Here is a 15052-nt window from a genome sequence, read left to right on the forward strand (position 1 = left end):
TGTCAAAACCTTAATTTCTGTAACTTACTGTAATTTAATAAAACCACAGTTTACCAGGGTTCAGGTGCTTGGAGCTGCCAAGCTTTGCAGCTGATTCACCTTCATACCACACACTTAAAAACTTGCCCATATTTAGTTATTTCTGCTGACTCGTCCTAGCAGCTAGATTAGATGATGATTCTTCGCTCAAAACAAGACTGAAATCCTCCGTTTCTTCCAGCCCCCTTACGTTAGGCGAAGGGCCCAGAGTAGTGCGGAGGGTCAGTCAGAGGCTCGCGGCAGACTCTCTGAGGGTGACCGCCGTAGGGCTGCGTGCCCACCACCCTGTCCCAAGGGACCTGCCACTGAGCGGGCAGAAGCAAGACGACGATGTGGGGACACAGCTCAGCAGAGTGCTGTCCCTAAGGACAGGACAAGGGCAGGGGACTGCAACTCTGAGACCACACGCAGGTTGACTCCAGCTGTGAAAGAGATGGTGCAGTCTGGTTTGGTCAAGTGGCTGCTGTCAGTACGCCTTACTTCCCGCTGCTTCTGCCCCTTCTCCTCGGAGCAGCACACCCCGCTTTTGGCTTATTCTCTTCCACCCCTTTGTCTGCTCAGGTTTAGACTCCAAATTCCCTTCCCTCTTCTATAGGATGCACAGTCCCTGCCAGCTCCTTAATTCTGGCCCTGCTCCCAGGCGTTCTGCCCCTGATTAAAAGGATAGAAAACCTCCAAAGGAGATCACACTTTCTTTACATAATCTATTTAATAATACTTCTCAAGTAATTCAAAGCTAACTCTCACTCCTGAAAAGATCTCAAAAGGACACCAATGATTTAAAAGACTAAAATCTGTGTTGAATTATTGAATACAAAGGACGACAAAAGCCACTGTTGTGGGCTTCCACAAATATACCCAAAATACCACAAATGCTGCCAAATTCAGTCAGTCAAACTGTGAGTCATAAGTGACTTAAAAGGCATAGAGTTTGGGTTTCTTTCACATTTTTTCAGGTCTGTAATTTTTTTCGTCCTTTCTCATTTGAGCTTTTGGTATCTACTATGACCAAGTTCCAAAGCTTTTCCCACGGTTATGAGGAAGGGGATCAATGACAGTCTTCCCCAGGAAGAACGTAAAAAACCCATACCATACACATCAGAAAGGCTGGACTAAAACTACAGTAAATGGCAACACCATAGCACTGTGCAGCCCAACTATGCACCCTACTGGTGTTTTTCCAAAATGACTATGCAAATGCATTGTGTTAAAGGGATTGTTTTAAGATTTCGGTTTAGTTTTTAGATTCCATACCATTTGGTTAAAAGCCCCTTCAATCGGGTATACATCCCTGCATTCATTTTATCATTTTTATACATGCTATACGGCAAAGATTATATTATTTCTAATTGTACTGAGTGAGAAAAACAATTTATCTGCAGGAAAGATGGCACACACAGAGAAATCTTGACTAGACTGGAGGCTCTGGCATTTTTGTACTTCTTAGGGTTCTACTCATAAGCAGCAAGGTAATTACTGCCCACCAGTTGGTATTTTTCCCTGTATTCCTTAACACCTCTTCAATCAGAAAGGCATCAGAAACTTTTCTGGTACGAGAATGATCCCCACTACACACACTCGCCCCAACACAAAAGTACATCTAATAACAACAGTCACTATGATGACAACTCTTATTAAGGCTGAGCATCTTCACAGGTAATGTTTAGATGCAACTGTCACCTTTAGTTGGGTCTCATTGTAAAGCACTACCAAGATCAGCCTCATTCATTAGTCAGGGAGCATAAAAATCTATTAATTAATGGGTCTCATTCTTCTTTTGGTGATCTTGTTCCTCACCAGCAAGGAACTGCCTGAGAACACTTTGCACTACAGAAGACGAACATCTGCATTAAGGAGGTGGCCACTTCTATTCTCAGATGTTCTGCTGAAATTTGTTTGCTTTCTCTGCACCATTACAAGTGAACACAATATTTATGTGAGACTTGGGATTGCTGCCATAATCTTAAAATAGATTACTCTCTCCTCTAATATCACATTATCAACCATAAACAAAATGATGACAATATTATCAGAACTTTTTTTTTTTTTTTCCAAAAAAAAGTATTTTAAAAAAGAGATAGTACTCTCGCTTCTTTCCTCTCAATGTACTTTCTCTCACTCAAGGTGTTTCCTTGATGGTATTTCTACTAAGACCATACAGCCTTTAAACACACATTCCAGAGTATGTCCTTTGGGTGAAAACACACTGGTTGAGTTCCCTCCCACGTGTTCCCCTACAGCATGTTTGTTTTGTTCAATCCCACATCTATCCTGATCATTCTGGTCTGCCACCAATCCCTCATTTCAGTGAGCTCCATTCTAACAACCTTATACACAGTTTTCCCCATTGATGGGATACTGAGCATCCCCTTCCACTTCTAATTCGAGCAGCCACAGAAGAGGCAGTACGGGTGTGCATGTTTTAACACCAGAGTAACTACAGGCCCTCACAAAAAGTGATTTCAGGACAAATCCAGCTCAATTTGCTGAATATTTAATATTTTAGGATGTTTGCATGAAAGTGAAGAGGTAGAAGAGCAAAAACTTAAACAAGTTACATGCAGTGCTTTGCTTATGTACAGATGGCTTATCACTACAGTGATAGTATGGGCTCCGCTAATTTTAATTGATATATCTGCAGTAGGGGTTTTTTTAACATATTTGATGCTTAGAGAACTGAATCTTCTTCTGCGTTTGTAGAAGATCCGATACAGTGGGTATCTAATGCTAACAGGGGGCTCTAAGTACTACTGTAATATACGTAAGAACCACAAAAGCTGAAGATGAATAGAAGAAACAGAAGACAAGCTGTGTAAACGTTAACACAAGACCCACTGCAACCCCCGAGTAAGGAAAATCATTAAGACACAAAATAAAACTGCAGATCTTCAGCTGGTCTTTTTTGGAAGTCATGATCTAGTCAAGGACACCTAATGCCTCATCCCAAACCTGCATAGTGCGTTAGTCCCATCAATTTATCACAGATCATTTTTAAAGGCATGGAGATTGTGTTCTTTTCAGACCATATCAAAAAATCCCAGATTACCAGCAGAATCAGAGAGTTTATAAGAAGGATTTCTGCTGGCGGGGAGCTACTTATAATTGGTTTAAAAAAACAAACAAAAAAAAAAGTTGGTAACTTACAATTGCAATCACTGCCCCTACCAGTGTATCTTCACAAGACAGTATGCATCAGTGGAAGACGTATAACAGCACGTTGTTTGTTACCACTTTAGTGAGCACTCTGCAGAGTGAAGGCACCATTCTAAGTACTATCTTAAATGGAAAATTTGCAGTGGTAGAAGAAAAAATGAAGTTCCTGTCAGGGAATTTTAGGTGTTTGGGATCAAGTCCAACAAATCCTCCTGACTCATCCATTACCTTCCTAGTTTTGCACTTGTTCTAAAAAATTGTCTGTTTTCAATCCCAAATTGTATTTCTTCGTGCACCCATCTTAAAGCCCCAAGATTCCCTCACAGAATGCCCAGCAGCAGATCTGAATCCACAAAACAGATACTTCAGAGGAGACTAATAATGCAAATATGAGATTACAAAGGTCTGGCTGCAAAACTTTTGGATTAATGCATCACATTTCTGGGCACATGTCTGAACTCATTCTAGTTTGCCTGCAAACATAGAGAAGAATTGCTATGAAGTGGAGAAATGAAGGCAGGTCAGCCTGGGCGCCCGCATCCCTGCATTGCTACTGCTTTGCAAGTACTCGATTCAGTAGTAAACATCCAGGTATCCAAAGCCATTTTGTTATACTGCCCAAAACTGTTGCCAGTGAACACAGAGGAAATACTGCATGCAGTTACTAGAAAGATCTTTTAGTAAGGGAGGGCAATATTAAGAAGTTTGATTTAGGCCACCCCTATATTACCTTCTAGATAGAGAACAGAAAAGCCATGTATTTCTCTGATCATGCAAACACTGGCAGATAACTAAGGTAGTCAAACTTGGTTCATTTGGTCAACCAAGTTTCACAGGGATCACGTGTTTAAGAATGAAAGAATATAGACTGCATATCCAGTTATAAATTGTGAAAAGCTTTCATGCAGCTGTTGAGGGATTGTTCATTTGGGAGCTCACATCCCTATCTTGTTAGAGTAAATGAATCATGATTTCACAAAGCAGTGTTTTACTGTCCACATGGAAAAATACACCTAGAAAAGTGCAGCTGAAATGCCTCAGGCAGCATCCAATGTCGAGGTACGTCAACACAGAACCATCTTATTCTACGTTCATCAGTCAGCTCAGAGAATGAGACACGCTGGCTTCTTAAGAGGGGGAGAAAGTTAACTGTGTTTGTAGTTATGTTATGTTGTACGATCTCCACATTACACTGGAGTATGGGACTTCATTATTTTCCCTTTATCTGAAGAACTGCAGGAAATCTCACTGAAAAGCTTATCGCTCAGACTTGAGTATTGCCTCTCCCTAACTTACCTTCAGAGCAGGTTCAGAAAGCACTCTGTGGTTTCTGAACATTTGGGCAGCTCCAAGAATATATCTTCTCCTTGCTGACTTTTCCCCTTTGTCATTAACAACCTTTCAGCCCCCTTCCCCTGGGCTGTCCTCAAGGGCAATGAAAGGCAACACAGTATACAGCTGGAGGAAGTCAGCAGATATCAAAAGTTAAATGTCAAATCTTCATAAAAATACAAACACTTATTATTTGCTTCCTATTCATGCAGTGGCATTCACCACAGTGAGAATAGGATATGTACTTTTCAAATTCTCTAGCTCTGAGGGGTGCTAGATAAGTGTAACGATAGTGCAGCCAAGATTGCTAAATTTATTACAGGAGCCTCTGATCCCAATAGTATATTGCTAATAACAGTGCCAAATATCCAAAGGCAGCTGCTCTTTAGAGGTTATCCAGTGCTGTATGCTCCCTCACGGAATACTGCAGAGCAGTAAGCAAAGGCATATTATACCAGTGGGAGAAGCAAGCTGCTCTTCTTCGATATAGACGGGCAACAAACATCCAATATTTCTTTGAAAAATCAAGGAAAACTGTGCCAGAGGACAAAAAGGACATCTGTGCCAAAAGAAACCAGAACCTCTGCAAACTAAAAGTGTCTTTGTTGCTGCGAGAACGATGAGCCAGCCCACGCTAACTGCCCTATCCCATTAATGCATTCTAACTCTTTTTTCAGTCTAAGCACAGCTTATAAACAATTTGTTTTCCACTCACAGCCCCAGATCTCACAAATAAAAATTTTCTTTGGACTAAAAAAACCCCAATATTCTCCTAGAATTTTGCTACCACGGTTTTGCAAATTCATGCAGTCTGAATTCCAAGGTGCATACAATCAATCTTTTTTATTTTATTCTGCATTTAGGTTGAAGACTTAGGTGTTGGGTGGAACGTACTCATTTTCAACTTCCAATGCATAGAATTATATTTCCATTATTTTAACAATTTTCTTTCTTTTTAATATTTTTCCAGTGACTGCAGCAAAACCTTATGCTACAGCCCATATTTCAAAATCTTTTTTGACTGCTGAGAGTATCCTGTCAATTCTTCTACATTAATACTAGTGCATCCTCTTAAAATAAACCATCTGCTAAAGGCAAATTCCTTTGTTGCCTGCCTCGGCACACTCCTCAGCCGTTCGGATGACAAAGATGGGGAAAGGGCTAGATGGAGAATTACTTGGAACCATGAAGAATGTTTAAAGCAGTATTTCACTTGAGTGATAAATGAAAAAATCCTGAGCGCCCACCGAGACTTCCAGAGAGCAAAGAAAAAGAGTTGGTAAAAGCAAACCTTGACAGGGTGACGATGACATTTTACAACTGTTGTGGAAGGACTGCCTGTTTAGGGTCAGGCCCTGCTCTTGGAGATGCTCACTGGTGGCAGAGACAGTAATTTGACAGGCAGAGTTTAGTCAACAAAACTCTACAATTTATGTAGAGAAGATGCTGACAAAAAGTGACCATAACCAGTAAAACTTTGTATATTAAATGCAAAGTGCATTCATGTGTGTATATATATAAAATACATGTATATTTATTAATTTATATAGACAAATATGCACAACAGCATCTGGATAGTGGCAGATAACCTTAAGCATGGCTGAGTTTAAAAGAGGTATTCTGCAGCTGTTTAGGAACTCACACTATCATCTCATCTCTCTGTGTAACTAAAAAGACCTTCTTGAAAGTGTAAAGAAAGAAATATAACCTAGTGCTGCAAAATACCCACTTTGAGAGTGTTCTGGTAGCTTTTCTGACTGGAGTATCTAAGTCACAGTTATGGAATCCTTTGATTAATATTTCTTCTATCATAATTTAAGAAAAAAAAAAAGTAATTTCAAAGACCTTCTAATGAGGCCAAACATGTATCAAGATCTTGCCCAGATTGCCTCTCAGCTTCTCCTTAAATATTGGACTAAGTGCGTCTTCGGGCTTATGGAAACAAAACTGAGTATGGCTGCAAGATTCGCAGGCATTCTGTCTGCGTCATTTACAAATAAATCCACACCTATTCCTCTGGAAAACCCCAAAAATACCTCCATACCAAGCTGGCCTGTCCAACTGGCATCCTTCTTGGTGAGAATACCAACAGATGGACACTTTAAGAGAATGCCACTTAGCGAAAGGCTCGTTGCTTAAAAACCTCTTGAAAACCTGAAGACCTTAATTTGAACTGTGGCTATTGTCTTTGCGCGCAAGTTACAAAGACACTCTGAGTTTTCATGTAGATGCATTCCCATATTTCAGGAATAAAATATTCTTCTGTTTATTTCGGTGCACAAACAAGTTTTAAACCCTTAACCAGAAGGGTTCCTGCAGTATCGCCGGGCACAGACCAAGGGATCCTGTTTCTGAGCCAATAACAGAAAGTAATGCCTGAAGGTCAGGCAAAACGTTTCAATTTTTTCCATGGAAAAAGTAGCAAGAAAAATTTCTGCCCCACCAAAGACTGCATGCTGAGTCTGACTGTACTGGCATTATAGGATTATTATTATTATTTCCATGAAATTATTATATCTCTGCAGACTTGCCAATGGTACCCACATTTAGACATGTATTTCACGGCAGAAAATTCCAAGTAGCTTTTGCAAACAAAACCATCACTTTTTTTTTTTAAATAATAAAAACCAAATTGTAAAGACCTTTAGAATTAATCACTCACAGATTCTTGTTTCCAAGTGGAAACAGTTCTGGTAAGGCCAAAAATTTGGCAAAATCCAAAAAACCCAAAACAAACCACCCCCCCATCCCCCCCCCCCCCCCCAAAAAAAAACCAAGCACCTAATAAAAATATTAAAACAGATATGCTACTAGAATTCTCAGCATAGACATTCTAGTGATATATTCAAAAAGCCATTCACACTGACACTCCTGTTATTTGCTATTTTTAAGCACAAGGCTGAGAGCCTGCAACAGAAAATGTTGCAGTCATTGTTTCTGGATATATAACCGGTCTGCTTCTCTCTGAGCACAACAGTGCAGAAAGGTCAAACAAATAAGATCTATCAATAACAGGAAAATAGATTGAGCAATATAATCTTAACTTCTAAATCAGTGAAGAATTTCTGGCACGAAAGATAAACGCACTTAGACTCAAAACTAGTTTAGATTCACTCACATAAAATTCTTTCGGACAGAAACAATTACTTACTACATAAATATTTTAACTCCTAACAAAATATTAAGGTATCTAATCTATAACAAGAAACCTTGATTTTCAGAAAAAATAAGCATTAGAAAGAAGCTTATACGAATGTTATTCTTTTCCCTGAGTCATCCCATCAAATGACTTTAATACAACGCTGATCATCATGTGGATGCATACAGAATCCAGTGGTCGCTCTCAATCAACCTCTCTGCTTCCCTGGATCCCTGGGCTAGTTGAAGGACAACCAATTGGACCTTCATCCTGCTTGGGTCTTCAGATGACTGGAAGGCAACGGCACAGGCACTGTAATATGGAGACTGAATACATTATGCTAGCATCCTACACAACCAAACAAAAGGGATCTGATATTATATCATTTGAAGGCAAACTATACGATGACCTGCAGATCTTTCAACATCTTCTTAAGAAATGAGACCCGACAAGTCACAATCATACACCAAGTACAATGTTGGTGAAGTAATCAACCAGGTATTACTCTAACGAATGCCAGAGTGTTTCAGCACAGCTTCATCTGCCCCAATTCATAATGCATTCTGAGAAGACACAGAAATAACCTAAAAAAAAAAAATGTACTCGCTCAAAAACATATTTCTAATTAAAAATAAACAGAGTCACTAGTATAATGACTATTATGCAGTTAACATCCTTGGTAGATTTAAACTGGAGTGCTGAATTTATTCAGAAATATAAATCAGAATCAATTCAGAAACACAAATCAAGGTCAATCACAATTTAGAATTTAGCAAGGTAAGTTACTTGTTCATTTATTGTTAACATCCTTAGGTTAATCTTAAGGCTGCATAAGCTTCACCTAGTATTATGCTTGAGACTTAATAATTTGCCTTGACATTTAGAATAGTTCTTACATAAAACTTTGGATTTGTTTTTAAATAAAAAGCAAGATGACAGAATAAACAACGCTGAAAATATACTCCTCTTTCCCAGAGGAATTACAATCTTGGATCAAAAGCCTGCAGTTTTTTTCCTCTTTCCATCAGTATTATATTTCAAAAGTTGTTCCAATTAATTTTTTTAAATGAAAAAAGATTTTTTCCTGTATTTAGGACTATTAACTACATATGTTAAAACCAGTAATACGTATTTTTCTGCATTGTTTTCTATGTACTTGACAAATGAAATACAAAAGAAAGATGTAAAGTACTTTCATTTCATTAACTGTAAAAATGTGTTAATTGCTTAAATAAAACAAATATTCTTGTATCATTTAAACTATCTTCAGTAAAAAAATGGCTCTACTGTATAAGGTCAGTGCTGTGTTCATATATCCATCAATAGATTAAATTATTGTTATGATAGATGAGTCATAGTATAGAAACAATATTGTGAAGCAAGTCTAAGCTACCATAGCGGATTTAATTCTCGGAAACAGCTGCATAACAACCACACTTCTCTGAACAGTAACAAATTAAGGGCATCCACAAGACTCCAGCTGTGCTAATGAATTCTTCCTTCCACATCTACAGAGACGATTAAAATACCTGCAGGACTTTTTAAAGAATGTCAGTGTTCTTATGTTTCCATCCTAAGAAATAACTGATATGTATCATTTGTGTTATTATTCATTCATCATTTTACTAGTTTGGCAGACACATATTCAAATTAACATAATCAGCAGGAAAAATCAAGACAAATGAAAGTATAAAACCAGAACAATTTTATTTAAAAATAAAAAAAATAATAATCAAACTACTGAATAACATCTACCACCTCAGAAGCCATTTATAAGATGATTCAAAGGGAGGATGAGTTTGGGTTAGATTACATAAAGCAGGAACCGCAATAAATCCCTGTTCTTCAGTTCAGACTAGATTGCCTTGCTCAGCAGTGTGCTCTAGGAACTAGTTAAGCAGTATAGTGCAGTATCCTGTTATGATCACTAATTTTTTCACTGGGGATGTGGGACTAACAACAGCAACGATTACCCAAAGTACTAGTAGGGACATTTCAAACAACAAATTGATACTGCAGCCTGACGTATGCTTTAAAACTCTGCCAAAGAGATTGGGGAAGTGCAATAAGGATGTCATCACAAACATCCATGAAAGTTAATCACTAAAGCCTCTAACCAGCTTTGAAACTTCATTACGCATTATAAAGCAGGTGAAACTCCTAGTAACAGCAGCCGCAGCAAAATCATGTACAGAGGCTCACCCACAGCTGCTCTCCGAGCACGCCGGTGCACACGCATCCCCTCGCACACAAAGCATGCTGGGCACACGCGTATCCCCACAGAGAGCGTGCGAGGTCAATCACTCCATCCTGCTAATGAGAGCAGGCAGGCACAGACAGAAATACAGAGTTTCTACATCTCCTCTGCAAGAAAGCACACAAGATATCATACCCATTCAATGGCATAATACTCACTACAGTGAACTAAAAATTAACAGTGCAGGTGAACATTTGCATCCCCTATCTAAAAAAAGGGCAATCATGCCTTAGCCAATTCTCACTTTCTGATTATCTCTTCTCTTGTTGCCTCTTCCATTTTGTCATGCATTCCATGGTGCTTCATTCAGACTGCCCTTTGTACTTTGTCGTCTCTTTTCTCCTCTTTTGGGGTAACCTCCTACCCTACTGTGTTACTTTTGTACTTTGCATGCTGATATCCAGCACCCTCTAAAGCAGTAGCACACAGTGATTCTAGCCAAATTCACTTTGTGGACAGTACAGGGCGAGAAGAGACAAAACAATGCAGTGCAAAAAGGTAAGACTGGAAAAGAATGGAAAAGTGAGGGGAGGGGAAGAAGACAGCATCTCTATAATATTTATAACATTTTGCAAAATTATTCCTTGGAATTCCACCCTGATGCAAGTGGAAGTACACTGGAGATTATCAGCTTCACTATGACTATAGGTTAACTGGAAACTTGCTGTGTGCATGTTTGTTGAGAGCAGGCTAGCACCAGCTGCCTCCAGAAAATATGCAGAACTAGACTTGTTCATATTGTAAATAACTGCAGCGCTCCAATTTCCAAGGAGAGCTCCTTTGTCCACAAGGGCTGATTTTAGCAGGAAAGCGTTATGTCCACATTCCTTTAAACATATAGCCCGAGATGCTGATTGTAGTAATTTCTCAAGTGCAATCAAAGAGTTACGATACTAAAAATGAAAAAGAATATCTTCGACATTCCATCTCCGTTAAAGTTTGTGAGATGAGCCAAAACATCATCCCTGTCTCGCAGGGAAAGGAGGGAACAATTTCTCTGCATCAGCACATTGTAGGGGTGGTCAATGTCTGTAATGCTACGAGCCACGTACCAAATCTGTCATATGGTCAGCAACCACAAGATCCATTCAAACACCTCGGGGCTGTCATACAGACTCCCACGGTAGTTTACACACAAATGAGGACAACGACTCCCCAGCGGCCCCAGTGCTCAACCACATAGGGCTGTCCCGAATGCACCTGCATCCCACCATGACCTTCAGAAGCCCTTGCACTGATGCAGCACCTGAACAGCTGGAGAGCCATATGCAGCTAAAGAATCAAAGGTTAGTCACATCTTACCTATTGTTATAAATAGATTGTAAGATTCCTGAGAGTAAACACTTTGTGTTTGCACAATGCCTAGTACAACAAAATCCCTGTCGATGAATTGGACTCCAAAGTGCTACTGCTACACAGGGTAGCTTGTGCAAAGCCAGAGTTTGTTTCAGTGTAATAAACATTAAAATATGGATGTAATGAACATGAGTATGACAAGCTCATTCTACAAGGTAGTATGTATTCCACATCTTTCTCCGACAGCCGATAATCATATTCTTTCTCTTTTCTCCCAAGTTTTCGGCAATGTGGAATAGGAGTTCTGCAATATGTCTGGGTTGCAGATAACCATTTACCAATATTCAACAAAAAATACAGTTGTTTGGGTTGTGGGGTTTTTTTTTTGTTTGTTTGGTTGGTTTTTTGTTGTTGTTGGTTTTGGGTTTTTTTTTTTGTGTTTTTTTTGTTGTTTTTTTGTTTTTTGGTTTTTTTTACATGTACCACTAAAGCTGAGTATTTCAAGGGCTAGTGTCTGGGGAAGCACAGGATGATACTTCTTAAAGAACTGAAGGGCAATAAAACGGGTTTTACTTAAGTTTGTGGGAACAGTTCCCAGTCTGACTAAGTGGTAGCACTAATACATGGAGATGATAAGGAAAAGAAAAAGGATGCGAGAAGTTGAAGACAGATGCACATTTTAAGGGAGCTGCTGTACTGTCGCCCTGTGGCTTAACATTATTTCACTGCTTTAGCTGTCTTAACAAAATGGTAACAAGAGGCATCGCTATTACAAACCCCAGTATCATCCACTTAAGACAGCAGAAGTATCACCAAGAAATAAAACTCAGATTTTGCCAGTAATCCTGCAGCCTCCCACCACTTGTAATCAGGGAGAGTTTATACCTCCTAAAAGGAGGTTAAGGATACTACAGTGCAAGCCAGCTATGGGGCGGTAACACAGGTATGCAGCGCACCAACCAGGAGTCCTGTGCTTTGAGTGTCCCTCACAAACACCCAAGGCTTGCACTAAGTCACTGCACCAGCAGGGCCATCCCATAATGAGGGCTTACAGGCAAAGACCTCTCCAGCATGCGCAGATATATCATCCATATTAAGAGCCATAGGTATAATTAAAAGCCATTAATATCACAAACTTCAGATTCTGTTAACGGTGGTAAAGAAGAAACTTGGCAGCACCCCCTCATCTCAGATGACCCCCTGAAGGCGCCCGTGGTAGACCCTCCGAGTCACTCCTTGAATTTTTGTACGTATTTCGTGGAAATCCAGAACTTTCCCACCAGGGACACATTTCTTCATACTTAGAGAAAAGGAAGAATAACTTTTTTTGATATGTCTTTCTGCTGTTAGGATTTGTTTTCAGTAAGCATTTGCTTAGGGATAGGGACCAAAATGTTTACATTGCTAATTCACATAGGCATTACTTATTTTAAAGTGAAACCAGTAATATTCAGAATTATTAATGGATCTCAATCTCATCACATGATGAAAAAACCAACAGTTCACTGGATGCTCAAATTACTCGGAGTTTGTCAGCATGTAAGTTATCTACATATTTAAACATGAAATTTTTCATTTTTGTTGTGCCTAAAATGGATATACTACAGCATAAAACAGTTAAGAGAAAGTTTTAAAAAGCTCTTTCGTCACATTGTGTAGAATTTCTCACTTCTATTAAATCTTCTATTTTCAATTTTATTCTATCTGCCATCTTTTTCTTACTAGAAAAAGATGCTTAACATGAAAAACATTCAGTTCTGGGAGCATGCTGGGAAGATTTAGGCGTACTAATTTCCTCAATTATTTCTTTAGATGTATTTTTAATCACAATTTTAAAACAATACAAGAACCATTATACAATATCAAGAAATATCTCAGTGTGACTCTAAATTATGTAGCAACAAGAAAATCCATATTTATAACCGATTTGTATGCTTAGCTATTTAAACTTGTATGATCTCAGAATAAAAGTGAACTTCCTTTCCTGATCTTAATTATCAATACTTAGTTATTAATGCATGAATTTATGCATATACATACTCTACACATTTGTATGCTACAGAAACAGACATGCCCCATTATTATCTGCCTCAAATCTCTTTGCAAAGGCTCTATGGCATGCAAGATATTCTTTTTACCGTTGGCTATAATCTCTTTTTCTTTGAAGGCCCCAAGAGTAGAGATAGATTTAGATAAAACTCCTTAATAGGACCACACAGATGAAGACCCATATAGCACAAGCTAAAATTATTGTTTCAGTAATCTCGTTCCCTAAGGGAATTGTTAACCTTCAGTAAGATAACGATTGCACCAATATCACTGCCGCGACACCAGTTTGCATAGACACACCAAAGCTAGCTTTGACCTGGGCAGTGTGCATTGCTGTTTGCCCAGCGATGGGACCCGGCTTTGCAGCACCCGCACTGCTAGAAGTATCTGGACACCATACAACACGCCGAGTCTCAAATCCTTGCTACTAATTTCATTACTTCCTTAAACAGCAAACAAGCAGCTCTTTGTCCCAAAGACAGCACTACAAGACTTCGTAATTAGAAACAAAAGTCCTGAGAAAAAAAATACCGATTATGCTACTGCCATCACCTGTAAAACACATCAGACCGAATGAAGCAACATACTCAAACCATTGTTTTGCTTTGGATAAGGATGTTTCCCCAAATTGCACCTGAGCATTTTAGCTATATTGTTTCTATTACCATGTAATGCCAGACAATATCTCCACATCACCATTGATTTGTACATTTTTAAAGACAGCACTTATTTCCTATCATCTTCTTTCATCCTCATATTTAATAACCAGTTTATGATTTAACATATTCTTTGACATTATTTTAGTATTTCTAAATTATGGGGTATTAATTTCCCAGAACAGAATTTGTTTTGGCCAAATTCCCCCCAATTAGGTTGAGAGGTGTAACTTTTAATGTTTTTTCAGTAAAAATATTTTTGAAAACACACTGTGTTTAGGACCAATTCTAATATTTTGTAAACAGTATAAATAGCAGGAAATCTACCCCCATGTCCCATACTCTTGCATATTAACAATTTCTTTTCTTCCATTATTTGAATGTAAACAACTCCTCCCGAATTAAAAATTGTGCAAAAAAACTGAAAGCATCACCCACACTAGTTCTTTGAAACCATGATCACATTGAATTTGCTGAAGCTGTAAGACAAAAATATCCACACCCTGACCACAGAGAAGAAAATAAGTATATACCAGTATGCTTAACGGTCGTAAGATATCATCTGCGATAGTAGTCTTTAAGTGCTATAAGCACACACATCTTTCAGGAACATTTATTTCTTTTCCTAGTACTGTATTATAGCTGTACACAACTAAAATAACTTTGTGGGTTTTGTAAAAAATAATCTATTTTACTTTAAACGCAACTTCCAAAATCTAAATATAAAAACAGAATTGACAACATATTTCACTTTTCATATTTACTCCGTTTCCTGTTAATTCTTCATCTTATGCAGGCAGCAATATTAAAATCTGACATCAACATTTATATCTAATGGTTGCTGAAGAACAGAAACAATTATGAATCACTAACTGTACGAGCAATATCACCATTCTTAACATTTGACAGTGCCGAACTGCAATTACAACATCATTAAGTACAATACCTTTTCTAATTCTGACAGAGAGAAACCGAACGCAAGAGGGACAACTGCTTTATTAGCAAGATTCTCAGAACTTCATATAGGATAAATGTAAAAGATGCGGTACTTACAGTGAATTCACAGAAATCAATGCTATCAAGACTTTTGCTTCTGTGTATTCTCCCTTTTATTCGTCTTAAAGAGGGCTT

The sequence above is a fragment of the Vanellus vanellus genome (assembly GCF_965231255.1).
Source record: "Vanellus vanellus genome assembly, chromosome: 11".
NCBI classification, from domain to species: domain Eukaryota; kingdom Metazoa; phylum Chordata; class Aves; order Charadriiformes; family Charadriidae; genus Vanellus; species Vanellus vanellus.